Here is a 14,220-nt window from a genome sequence, read left to right on the forward strand (position 1 = left end):
ATATCAGGTGTACACAATTACAAAATGGTAGTTGAAGTAAAAAGAAAACCTCAGTCAACATATCAAATACAACTTAAATTTTAATTGCACAATTATCTTATAAAAATAGTATCTCAAACTTAAAAAAAGCTGAATCAAAATGTGTCAACACCATCAAATAAAAATATTATAAATTTCTGGATTTTAATTTTTTTAAAAAAGTTAAATAATAGTTGAATATTTAAAAAGAATCAGCAATTCTTTCAATAATCAACTGAAAGCTAATTAGAATCATTCAATGTCTCACTTTCTAGTACAGGCCTTTGACAACATTTGCAGAATATCACCACAATGAACTCTCCAGATATATGCAGATAAAAGGGTTGTTACGATGACAGAAAGGAAGAAGATTGAAAGTTAGACAGAAACCATTGTTCTTAAATGGAATATTTAGCAATATTCCCATTGCAGTTGAAGTATACAAAATAAGGTGGGGTGTGGTGAGTCACCCCTGTAATCCCAGAACTTTGGTAGGCTAAAGCAGGAGGATTGACTGAGCAAAGTAGTTCGAGGCCAGCTTGGGAAACATAATGACATTGACACTGTCTCTGCAAAAAAATTAAAAAACTAACTGGGCATAGTGGTGCACACCTGTGGTCCCAGCTACTTAGGTGGCCGAGGTGTGAGGATGGCTTGAACCTGAAAGGTGAAGGCTGTGGTGAGTTGTGATTGCACCACTGCACTCCAGCCCGGGCAACAGAGCAAGACTCTGTCTCTAATATGTATGTAGATATAGAATGTCAGAAACAACAAAAATAGAAGTAAAGCTGAAGCAATTATTAAATTGTAGACACATGTTTCTTCAAAAACAAAAATTACTTTTGAAAAGTTACCTCTAGCATAACATTTTGAATACAATAATATAAGTTGCTATCATAAGTGCTTATTTTCTGTGACAAATTTTAGTTTCAGGCATTGGTATTAACTCCTACTCTGCAATACAAGGTTATATGCACTGCTGCTCAGCTTACCTAAAACTATAAATACTGATTGTTTATTAGAAAACAGATTTCATTTGCCTACTTTCTGCAACTACAATGTTTAGAATTTTCTCATCTTTAATCTCTATTTTAAAAGTCAGCACTCAAAACCAGTGTTTTCCCCATAGTTTTTCTATTCCTGAGTTTTTGCTTTGGTTCATCTCTTGATTTGGCTAAGTTTATTTTTACTTTTTTCATGCTGATAAGTTTTATATTATTTTAAGTTCCAGGGCACGTGTGTGGGATGTGGAGGTTTATTACATAGATAAACGTGTGCCATGGTGGTTTGCTGCACCTATCAACCCATCACCTAAATATTAAACCCAGTATTCATTAATTATTTTCTGTGATATTCTCCCCCAGCCCACCCCTCCCACCACAGGCCCCAGTGTGTGTTGCTTCCCTCCCTGTGTCCATGCATTCTTATTGTTCAGCTCCCACTTATGAATAAGAACATGTGGTGTCTGGCTTTCTGTTGCTGCATTAGTTTGCTGAGGATAATAGCTAAATGAGGATAACCGTTAAGATGATTATCAAAAAAAAAAAAAGGGATTTTTTGTTGTTGTTATCAAGACAAGCTTAAATATGTATTATTTCTTGGAGTATTAAAAGTCTAAATATCTGTTATCAATCCTTCCACTTGAAGGAAAGTTATTGGTCATATTCTCTTTTATCTATAACTTTGTATATACTTTTAAATAATCTTCTTTCATAAAATCTTATTAAGGGAAAATCTAGGTCAGCCTAAGTTTTTGTCAGTTTTATTTTACTTTAGCAGTTATTTTTCTGCTTGGATTTCTATATTGTTGATTCCTTACTATATTTCAGCAAATTCATCTCTATATATTTAGATGTCAATCATTTTGTATCTTTTTTGTCCTCATAGAGTGGATATTCTTTTGATCCATAGTTTTAAATATTTGTTTCAGGAAATTTGAAGTAAGCTTTCTTCTGTGGTATTATTGAATACATTTAGTGTTGTTCTATTCCTCTAAACATAATTTTTGTGAAAATCAAGTCTTTTAAATCTATCTTTCATATTTCTCATATTTCATCATGTACTTTTCTGTTTTGTTTATGTATACATTAAGGTATTTCTCCATCTACCTGAATGTTTCTTGACTCAACATTTTAAAAATTATTTTTAACATTTTGCTCCAAAAAATTCCAGTGATACACAAAGTAGAGAGGCCAGTATAATGACCCAGCCTATGTTTGAAATTTACTGATTATAGATTTGTGACATATTTTCCATTTATATAGTCAAGAACCCCACTTGGAGTATTTAGAATTAAATATATAAGTCTAGGCCAGCTTCATGAGGATATGGCCTTGCAGTCACAAGTCTTAGGTCTTTATGCTTTGAAGGACCTCACACTTGATTGAATGCTCTGATATCACTGTCTTGAAATTTGTAATAGTTTTCAAGGGACAAACTCTGGAGCCAGTCTTGATCCCCATTCACTTTGGTCTGAGATGCCTTGACCCTTTTAGAGCATACAAGTAACCTCAAAGTTAAAGTTAGTCCTGTAAGATATACTGATAATTGTATTAACAGGGAATTAGAAAATGAGTTATAAGATTTGCATGTTTCATATCTTTACACACACTATCTTTAATTTTCACTTGCATCCTGTAAGGAAATATAAGATTAAATATATTTGAAAATTTGGGAGGGGGGGAAGATAATACAGTTTAAATTACATTAAATTAGGGTCAGAGACTCTGGGTTACATTGGCTTTGTCATTTATCCATGAATCTCAGCAATCATTTCCCCCTGTTAGATATTCTCTATTGAAAAGAGGGCAGCATAATTTCTATACATAAAATTATTAGAAGACATTGTATAAAGTATCCTGAAAGATGCCTCACATCTGATTGATGTATGACTTTTCTTATCTCATTTTCTTGTGTTTCATAATAGGAAATGTTCTTTGGCTTGAGTATTCTGGAGAATGAAAAGAGTAGAACTCTTTAGTAGGGGTGATCATAAAATAGATTTTGGGATGCTGTGAACTACGTGCTGTGTTAGCAACAGCAAATATTTGGAAATGGAGACAAATGGAAGGTGTGTAAGAGAGACATGGTCCTAGTTATTTACCTGAACTTTCCATCTCCTCCTACTCTCTAACCAAACACTGAAATGAGAAGCCAGAATAAGAAACAATTTTAGGAAGTACAGTAGGAAGACTGAAGTATTTGATTACAAGGAAAATTTTTTGGTTACAGGAATTTAATTTAGTTAACTTAAGCAGAAAAAGGAATCATTATTGGAAAGACATTTGGGGACTTATAAAATTCCTTTGGAAGCTAACAAATTAGTCTGAGAAAACAGGCAGAAATAAAGAAAGGCTTGCCAATGGGTAAGCCAAAGCCACGTTTAAGAAGAATTTGCTGAGGATGCCGTTTCTAGCAAATGTTGTCAATGCTAATGTTGGCTCTCCTGTCAAGAAGCATTCAAAACCACAATCATGAACTTTGTCAGAGTCATTACCAAAAATAATTGTCTTTTAATAAAATAGACAAAAAAAGTTCATATCTGTTAATCTACTTGTGTGTAAGGCTGTATATATTTATGAAGAAATATATGATAGAGCATGTATCAAAATATAAACAGATTTTATCTCAAAGTGATAGAATTTAAACTTTCTTCACTATGTTAATCTGTACATAAGAAGGTAATATTTATATAATTAGAGCATTAATCAAATTCACTATCTTGTAAAAAAATAATTTCTGGCTTTAAAATTAGCCATTTATTACAAGGACTGAACATATTATAAACATACGATTATATTTTGACATAGATAATTATAACATCCTATTACATAATTCTCTAGATAGTGGCCGTCAACAAATAGAGTATAAGCTTACTGCTAGAATTACTTATAAATCAAAAACAAAGACAGAATTGGCCTTTCCCACTGTTCCCTGTGTAAGAAAATTACATTATTCTACAGGGAGTGATAAAGAAAATTGAGGACTCCAAAGGTAGGTAAAAGTTTTTTCTTTGTAATTTTTAGAGATAGGATCTTGGTCTGTTTCCCAGCCTGGAAGGTAGTGGCACAGCGAGCTCATGGTAGTCTTGAACTCTTGGGCTCAAGTAATCTTTTAGGCTCAAACTTCCATGCAGCTGGTACTACAAACCTATGACACCACACTTGGCTAATTTCTAAAACATTTTGTAGAGACAAAGTCTTGTTATGTTGTCCAGGCTGGTCTGGAACTCTTGGGCACAAGCAATCTTCCCACCTTCTAAAGCTCTGGTATCTTAAGTATGAACCACTGCACCTTGCCAGGTAAAACTTTTAAGAGGATATTTTAATTTACTTTTGTTGAGCTGACCCCAAAACATCTCTTCTGATTATTATCACCTATATTGCATTTAGTGCGTGCCTATTTTATGATGGACTATGGAAAGTTAACAAATGGAAAAAACACACAGGAAGATTTAAACATTACCAGGTGTCAGTTATTCTTGAAGGAATTCACTATTAAAAAATATGGACTGAACATTGCATTACTCCCATTGAAGAAAAGAGTTGAGAGCAGATTATGACCACATGGGTCCAGTGGGGAGTGAAAGAGCTTTAGAAATAAGCTTAAGGATTTATTTGACCCATATGAACGCAAAAGCCAATCCCAAAGTGTAACTAGTGCCCACTGCTTTGAGCAGCTCAGGGCAGATTCCTGCAAGATTTAGAGCCATAAGTTTATTCAAAGTCAGAAGCTTTATGAGATACTCTACATTACCTCCCTGACATTAAACACTGATGGCCAAAGTCCAGAAGAAATATGGGTCATATCTAATAACCTCACTAGTAAAGAATGAGTGTATCTGATATGGGGTCATGAGTCATGTGCCATTTCTCAGAAACTTTGAAAATGATAATTTTATTGTTAATTCAGAAGTCACAGAAACTTCTGCTACAGTATGAATTTCAGGCCTCTAAAGTAAAGAAATTCGACACTATCCCAGCCATCTCCAAACGAAAACACCCCAGAGGACCTGGGAGTTTAATTAAATGCTGCTGAATATGCTGTAGAAACTACACTGAAACCAAGATGCAGAATTGCCATCGTGTGCCTCTGATGGCACTAGGAATGCAGTTATTGATTTTCCTTCTTGTTTTATGATGTTTGCTCAGGAGTCTAGGCTACATATTGATCACCACTTTCAGCTGGGTGAGGGAAGTCAGGCATTGAGAAATGTTTACTCAATATGCAGCTAACCAGAGGGGCAAGCTGCAAGAAAATTCTGGTTAGTTACTTTGGTTAGACAATGTAAAAGGAAAAACAAACAAACCACAAAACAAAAACAAAAAACAGTGGAATGATGTCAAACTGGTATTCAAAGGAGAGAAGAAAGTGTATTCTTTGTGATGGTCTATAGATTATACTTTGGTAATCAATCAACTCAACATCTCAGCAGCTCAAAGCAACACTTATTCCCAACTCATGATACATGTCCATTGTGCCACCTGCTGATTTTGCTCTACTCTATCATTCTCCCATCATTCAGGCTGAGGAAATGGTCCCGTGGAGTATACTGTCCACCTTCACTTTAGTGGGAAAGAGGGCGCCAGACATAGAAGGATTTTACACCACTTTAGTCCACATCTCATTGGCCAAATAAAGTAACAAAGCTGTAACTAATGTCAAAGGGTCATGTTAAGTATAATTCTGCCATATGTCTAAAAGGAGAATTGGAATACTTGAAAGAGTCTTTATCATTATCATTTCTATTACATTTGTAATTTCAATTACAATGCTGTAGACTTTCAAGTAAAAGAAAGATCTGAACATCTACTCTCTTATATTACTTGTATGCAAAATTATAGAGAAGATTGAGACAGGCTAGTTTGCTGTCTATAGAAAAATTGATTTCCCACATATGAATTCCAACAGTAATGTTCTCTTTGTAGTCATTTATTCCATCCTGTTCAGAGAAGATGTGCCCAAGAGTAGGGACAGTTGCTCAATGAGAAAGTATATGTTTTATCTCTTAACCTCCAGGAATCAAGAAAGGATTGAACAATGAGTTACTTTCACAAAAATGGATGTGATTTTCTGCTAAGTTAGGGAGAATGCTGATTTAACCACATTGTACATAGAAGCTATGGCTCTGAAGAAATATATATTAGGTTTAAAAAAAGTCTTGTTTATCTTAAGCATGGTGAGGAGAAGACAGGAGGTATGACAGAGAGCTTAGTGAGAATATTACTGCTCTAAAAGTTATAACATAAATTATAACAAAAGTAACACTTCAATATTGTTTAAGGAGGAGGCATAGTAAATCATAACATTTGACATTTTCCAAAAAGAATTGACATTGATATATCAGAAATTCAAAGAGAAAATAACTTCTTTTTCAACCAAAATATATTAATAGTTGACATAACAAAAATGTACAGATATCAAATTATCCATTCAATGAGTTTTTGTCATTGTTTACACCTATATAACCATTATCCCAAACAAAATATAGAATATTTCTTTCCTCCTGGAGTGTTTCCTCATACCTCTTTCTAGTAAATATCCTCCTCAGTACCAAAAGGAACAACTTACTGAGTTCTATTACCACTGATTAGTATGTTTTCATATTTTTACATCTCATCTGTGTGTATTATTTTTCTTTGACTTCTTGAGTCAATAACATTTATTCATGTTGTTGAATGTATCAGTAGTTTGTTACTTTTATCCCTGAATAGATTTCCATTTTAACATTTTGTCACAGGTGTATATAGGTTCACTTGTACCTGGACATTCGGGTTGTCTCCATTTTGGAGACACTGAATTAGCTGCAGTGGTCATTCTCATACAAAACATTTTGTGGACTTATCTTTTAACTTATCATGGAAATATACTTAGAAAGAAATTGCTAGTCATCATACAACTGCATACTTAACTTTATAAGAATACTTTTTTTATTTCTTACCTTCAAAAATAGGCTCACAAATTCAGCATCAATGTACGCATTTTGTTTTCCTAAAGAGTTTGCTAAAAGAAAATGAGCAGTCCTAGCTACTCAGGAAACTGAGGCAGAAGAATTATTTAAACCTGGGAGGTGGAGGTTGCAGTGAGCCGAGATCATGCCATTGCACTCCAGCCTGGGTGACAAAATGAGACTTCATCTCAAAAAAAAAAAAAAAGATGAAAGGTTTATATTATCTGAAGATAAACCAGAGTACAGAAAACCAAACAGGCAATGTTCTCACTCATAAGTGGGAGCTGAACAATGAGAACACATGGACACAGGCAGGGGAACAAGACACACCATGACCTGTTGTGGGGGTGGCGGGCAAGGGGAGGGAGAGCATTAGGACAAATACCTAATGCATGCAGGGCTGAAAACCTAGATGACAGGTTGGTAGGTGCAGCAAACCACCATGGCACATGTATACCAATGTAATAAACCTGCACGTTCTGCACATGTATCCCAGAACCTAAAGTAAAATTTAAAAAAAAGAGAAATGAATATTAAAAGGAACTCATGCCCCCCAAAAGGTTATTGAGTTACTACCTTAATAATGAACTGGAAGGAGACTAGAGGAACATTCCATGTAGCCCATTTCTTGGGACAATAAATGAGACTCATGTGGTCTGCAAAGGGGAAGCCGCTTAATGGGATTTGTCTTTAGTGGAGGTTATTAGGGCTTGAGACAGAAGAGTTTGTGCTTTTCAGGGGTGGATCTCATGGGAAGAAACACAGTGAGATCCAAAAGTCAGCTACACAAAATCAAACCAATGCCTGATGACTGTTGCAAACTTGCTCAACCAGTGGCCCAGGATGGCTTGAAATATGGTCCAACACAAATTCGTAAACTTTCTTAAAACATTATAACTTTTTTTTGGCAATTTTTAAAAGCTCATCAGTTATTGTTAGTGTTAATGCATTTGATATGTGGTCCAAGACAATTCTTCTTCCATTGTGGCCCAGAGAAGCCAAAAGATAGGATATCCTTGGTCATAGATTTTGTCAGCCTAGTGAATTACACCTGTCACCTAAGGTGATTACTAGGTTTTTTTTCCTTCTCTTTAGTGAAGGAATACACTGTCAGCAGCTTCCAGCTGGCACAGTTCCCCTAAGTCATTCAGCAGAAATTACTGTCACTTGTGTACTGAAATTTTCAGATCACTATCTCTGTTGTCCTATCTGGGGCTTCTGTCTTTCAGTGGCTTGAAGATTTTTATCTTTATAACCTTCAACATAGAAAAAGAGGTTGTGGACATTAGGAGAAACAGTGGTGTTTTGAAAAAGAAAGTTCCCATGACTTGTACTTAACTGGGACTCCACTGTGGCACTAGAGGTAAAATGTAACCCCATTATACGGAGCTTTCATATTTGGTTGGTATTTCTGGGTCCTGGAAGTAAATGCACTAGCCTTTGAATAACTCTCATAATGTAGCTTTTCTTAAACATTGAGTCTTCCAAGTTGCAATGTAGAGGTGTATTTTTTGCTTTATGGAATATAGCCACTTCTGATTTCTTTCTTTTCGATTGTATAGAGGGACTCAAAAAGTATGTGTCAGCTGAAACATCAACATTTTTTATAGCCAATTGCAAGGCTTTTGTTTAAAAAAATCTAATTACCAACTAGTTTCTCAATGTCAATTTGATAATACAGTATAGGCTACTTTTAAACTTAGAATACTAAATTGATCTAGTCAACAACCATTTTTGTTTTTGGAGGAAGATTCCATTTAAACTAAAACATTTTGGTCTATGTAATACAAAATTCCTGATGTTGTAAAAATAATTCTAAAGCAAGTTAAGGCAACATTTCTTAGCTATACCTGAGAAATTAGGTATATTCATGCCACGAATTGGCTTTTGTCAAAAGAATGAACTTCAATGAAGCATCATTATTCACTTAGAAGGTAAGGATATTTAACACTAACGAGATCATTTAACAAGAAGCCACTCTAGCAGTTTAATCTGGCATATATGAATGGAGCTGAATGAAAAGCAAAAATATCTACTATACATAGAAGACTGCAGTAATGGTTGGATTTTTATAATCATAAATAATTTTAATCTTCCTGAAATGAATTGACTCTTATCACATCATAAATGGCCTTCATGCTGAAAGTTTAATGGTTGTATATTATTCTTTCTTAGCAGCCAAATTTGATTCAGTAGACCACGTCCTCCTAAAATCACATTTCCCCATTGATCTCTTTGACCTCACACTCTTGTCTTTTTCAGATTACTTTATTGTGTACCAAGTTTTGGCCCAAGTTCCTCTAGAAACAGAACCTGAAGCAAAGATTATTTGCTAATGTTTTATTAGGAAATGAATTCCAAGAAAGTTAGAATAAAGGAAACTATTATTTAATAATAAACAAGGAAAAAGAGAAAAGCGAATACAAGATTAGATTCTAAGTTAAACACAGTTTCCCAAGCAATACTTTCTATTCCATTCCCTCTACACCCGGCAAAATAGCACAACACAGAAGAATTTTATCTGAGCTCAGTACGTTGTGAAGAAAAAAAAAAAAAAAAATGAGGCATAAAAATTTATCTATCACTTTATCCAGTAACCTGCCTTTTATTGCTTAAAGTGTATCCTAAGGGAAATTATCCTCAATTGCACTTCCGGAATGTGTTAGCCAGCCTTTATGGGCAGTTGTTGGAGAACATAGAGCTTCTATGGTTACAGTCAAGTCTGAATGGACACTGGAGTTTCTGCGGTCCCAAGCTTATCAAGTACAGCAGAAGTCATGCTGAATCCAGCACTTGACTATAAGAAAGGCCAAAACACTCTGAAGTAATATTATGATAAAAGTGGCCAGAGTTTTTGTCCTTAGGCCCAGAAGCATGGCAAGCAGTTAAGAATGGGTAGGTAGGCTCAGGCAGTGAGGATGAAGTGAATCATTGATTTAGTATTCTATTGTGTTCCCTTTTTTACTTTCTAACTACCACTCTTAGTTCATTTTTTTTTTCAGTAGTAGTTGATCTAGCGTTTGAAATATTCATTTTTTACTTAATACACTCCATGTTGGTAATGCAGGCCAAAGATTAAGAGTGGAGAAACTCATTTGCGCCCTGGATGAATAAAAGGCGGTGACTGGCTGCTGTAAGAGACACATGAAGCCCATCACACCACAGATGCAGTCTGGTACACAGCAGGTGTCTGTCACTGAAGGACAAGCAAGAACCTTGATCACAGGGAAGATCGAGAAATACTGGATAAACTGATAGAAATTGCTCTTTCTCTCTTTTTACTATTTTCTTGACAGTGCACTGCACTCAGATAAAAATCCTGTGTTGTGCTGTTTTGCAGGGGATAGAGAGGCAGGATAAAAAGCTGTTTTTCTTGAGAAACTGTGTTCAGCTTAGAAACTAATATTTCTATGAGCAAGGAAATGACCCTGCTCTGACGGGAAAGTTTTCTCCCACAAAGAGAAGTGTAGAAATCCACGCCTCCCCCACCAATTCCTTTAGTTTTGGGCAAAACTATTACAATGACATTGGCAAAAGTCATCAGCTGCTGGAAGATGGGTAGCAAACTAACTTAGGACAAGATCTTTTACAAACAAAAAAGAGAGGTCTTCTATCACTGCAGGAGGGGCGGAAGTCCTGTCTGTGTGCTAGACTCTGTATTGAGAAGGAAGAAAAGATTTTCTATTAAGAAAGAAGGGCAAAAACACTGAAAAATTCTTATCTCTGAAGGTCAAGCATTGAGGGATGACTTAATATTTAGCCTGGAACAAAATAAAGAGGATAATGAGAATGCCCCTGTTCTCCACAAGTCATGCATGGAGAAACAAGAGTAGACTGCCATTGAAGGAAACATCAGAATGTAGAGAGAAAGCCCTTCTATGACAGAGGTTTGCAAGATCTACTGAAAGCTAAAAGTGAGCAGAAAAATTGCACTAAAAACCAACATTGCATGATCAACACGAAGAACAAGGCAGCATCAATCAATAATGGAAGGAATTTGAAGATGGTAATACTGGAAAAAAACATGAGAGCAAATACTCAAACCCAGCTCATCTCAGTTTCCCAGGTAACAGACATACAAAAAAAAAAAAGGCACACCAACATTCAGTCAAACATTTTGCATACCTCTATCTCTATTGTTCTTTTACAGACAATTTCCAGAACTTAAATATAAGTTAATAGGCATATGTAAAGCAAGTAAAAATGTTGTTCATTGTTGCATTATGAACCAGTCAACAGAAATAGACGCAAACATGGCCTAGCTGTTGAGACTAACAAACAGATATTAAAATAACTATCAATAATATGTGAACCATATTGTGAAAAATGTGGACAACGTTCAAATGGGTGGGAAAATTGTGCCTGCAAAGTCTTACCCCTTGTGACTGGCACCATCCCACGCTTGTCCCCACTCAAAACAGGAATATACTCTCCTCACGTTGCTCACCAGAGAAAGGCTTGTATTTCTCTAGAATTCTGTTTATTAAGACTTTCTTTACCCTGGCTCTTTACTTACTTATTTATTTATTTATTTATTTATTTTAATCTATTTTATCACAGCAAGAAATGAACCCCTCGCTCTCTGATAGCACACTAGAAAACCTGGTCTTTTGTCATATCTGGTTTTAGCTTGTTGAGAACATGAAAGCAAACATCTTTTGTATCCTTTTTTCCCTGGGGTAAGGGGCTGGTCTATCTTTGAGTTTGGGCATGACACCGATGAAGACCATGCTAATGAAGATGAAGCAGGGATGGCCCAAAGCACCCACATGATGGACTTCTGCATGTGCTGTTCCAGCTGCTCTGACTCTGTCTTGAGCTTCTCCAGGTACTGTTCAGCCATAGTAAGTGAGTGAAACAGGGTCTGATTGTCCTTCTTGATGATGCTCTGTGTGGCCAGTGTCTTGAGACTCTAGGCCAAGCCTAGAATCTCCTGCACCAATTTTTCCTGGAGATTCTGATGTCACAGGAGGAGAAGGTCTAGCTCATCCCCAAATGCTTCTCCTCCTCTGGCTTCTGTCCTGCCACTCCAGCCCTCTTTCTCACTTTCTGCACAGGCTTTGCTGCAAAGCCAGTGCTGGCAGCTCACTCCACATCTCACTGGTGTACCCTGCGGTGGCCACACATGCACTGTGGTTGCAGCAGCCACTCTCTGTGATGTGAGATGCATGTGGCAGGGCCAGACACTGGTTGGTTGCTGCTTTCATGGAGAAGGAGGTCGATTTCTCTGCCTACAGCATCTCCTCTGGAAAATCCACCATATAGAGATATTAATGAATCACCTCAGAGACTTGTTTGGGCCTTCAAGACTGGCACTATGTCCTCCAGGGAACTTATGTACTTTTGCAGATAACATTTGTGCAATTGCTGTCCTCTTTCAGTGCACAGCAGCTGCACCAGGTTAAGCTCCAGCCTTGACCCCACCATCACCTCAGGGTGGTACTCCATACCTTATATCATTTTTTATATACAAAACTTGAAATCTTGAATTAATTGAATCAGGAGCAATACATATGAGGAATATGATATTATCTGCTTCTCAATTATCTTTTGGAGTTACTTTTACATTATCTAGCTAGGTAACCACATAGAGTCATGGGGCTTTTAATTTCATCTATATGTTTATGATTCCTAAATATGTATCCTTTGCCCTGATTTTCCTCTTGTATTCCAGTCTTGTATATCTAATTGTTTATGAAGAACCCTCACTTAATCTTCTAAGATGCATGAAAATTACCAAATTGAATGTAGATTATAATTTTTCTTAAATAGCCCTTTGACCCATTATTCCCCCAAACTTTCTTACTTCAGTAAATAGCACCACTTTCTATCTGTCCGTGAGACTCAAAACGAAAGGACTCATTCCTGATGCTCTTTTTATGCTACTTTTAATTTCGTTCATCAGAATACCCTTTATATTTCAACTCCGATCATATTACGAATTCATTTTTCTCCATCTGCACTTCAAGTTTCACCTGGAGAGATGCAGTAATGAAATTCTTTCTTGTCTCTATTTTTGCCTCATTCATCCAGTCTCCAAATACCTGCAAGAGTGACGTATAAAATATGTGAGTCAAATCATGTTGATCTGTTGCTTAAAATCCATTCTTTGCTCCCTTCTAAAATTAGGAGGAAAATGTCCATATCCAGTATCCAGACTTACTGTGCAGATCTGAAGCACACCTAAGATCCTAACCATGTGAACGTTCTTGCTGTCTCCAATCCAGCCACAAAGGCTGTCTAGTTCCCTAAAACGATCAAGGCATTTCTGGGTTACAGTCACTCAAGAGCTCTTCACCGACAAAGATGTTCTCTCTGTTTCCATGTTTCACTTTTTCTTGTTGTTGTTGTTAGTTTGCTTTTGTGTTTGCTTCTTTGTTTTTGTGGTTAGCTCCTGGTCTGTTGGTTGAAGCTGCTGAAAAACCTTTTCTAGTCACCAAAGTAAAGCTGTTCTTTAATCACTGCTTATCTTACATATATAACCGCGTCACTAATACTTTGCTTTTTTGCTTCTTAAATCTATTCGACATGTTTTAAAGTATATTTAGTTAATTGTTTAATGTGTGTTACCCTGCTACTGTGGGTAAATTTTCATAAATATCAAGACCTCCTATGGCATTTTTAGGTCTGTGTCCTTTACAAGTCAGAACAGTCCCCGATGTAGAGTCGTTCTCAATAAATGTTAATCATTAAGTTTTAGTTATTTGAGAATCATACAATGTCCTGGAATCTTTGAAATAATTGTCACTTCATAAAGTTATTGTACGTTGCTTTATTCACTTCCTAAATATTCCTCCAAAACACTTTTGGATTTTAAAATAGAACAAATTTTCAAGTCTTTGGAGGACACTCTAGGAATAAGTTATTTTCTCAACTATACAATAACCTCCTTTGACATACAAATTACGCATCTCTAGGAGAGATAGAATGAAAAAATATATAAGTCATTAGTATTTAGAAACTTACTTATTAAGCATTGTGGAACATTTATTGACATCAGTAAAAATACTTTGTTGTCAATCTTTGACCTCACATAGAAGTGACTGATTCAGTGTATTTCTATCCCAACAAGTTAAATCAAATATCCAAGCAAAGACTAACATTACTAGCAAACAATACATCATACTAATGACAAATTTTTTATAAAGACTGAGAATTAACTTCATGTATTTGCAATGTTAAATCAAATTAATTTTCCTCAGTAAAATAGGTTCTTCAATTAGAGTAACTCTGGTTTTATTTCAGCTAGAGAT

Source organism: Trachypithecus francoisi, unplaced genomic scaffold (assembly GCF_009764315.1).
Source record: "Trachypithecus francoisi isolate TF-2019V2 unplaced genomic scaffold, Tfra_2.0 Lachesis_group1, whole genome shotgun sequence".
Taxonomy (NCBI): domain Eukaryota; kingdom Metazoa; phylum Chordata; class Mammalia; order Primates; family Cercopithecidae; genus Trachypithecus; species Trachypithecus francoisi.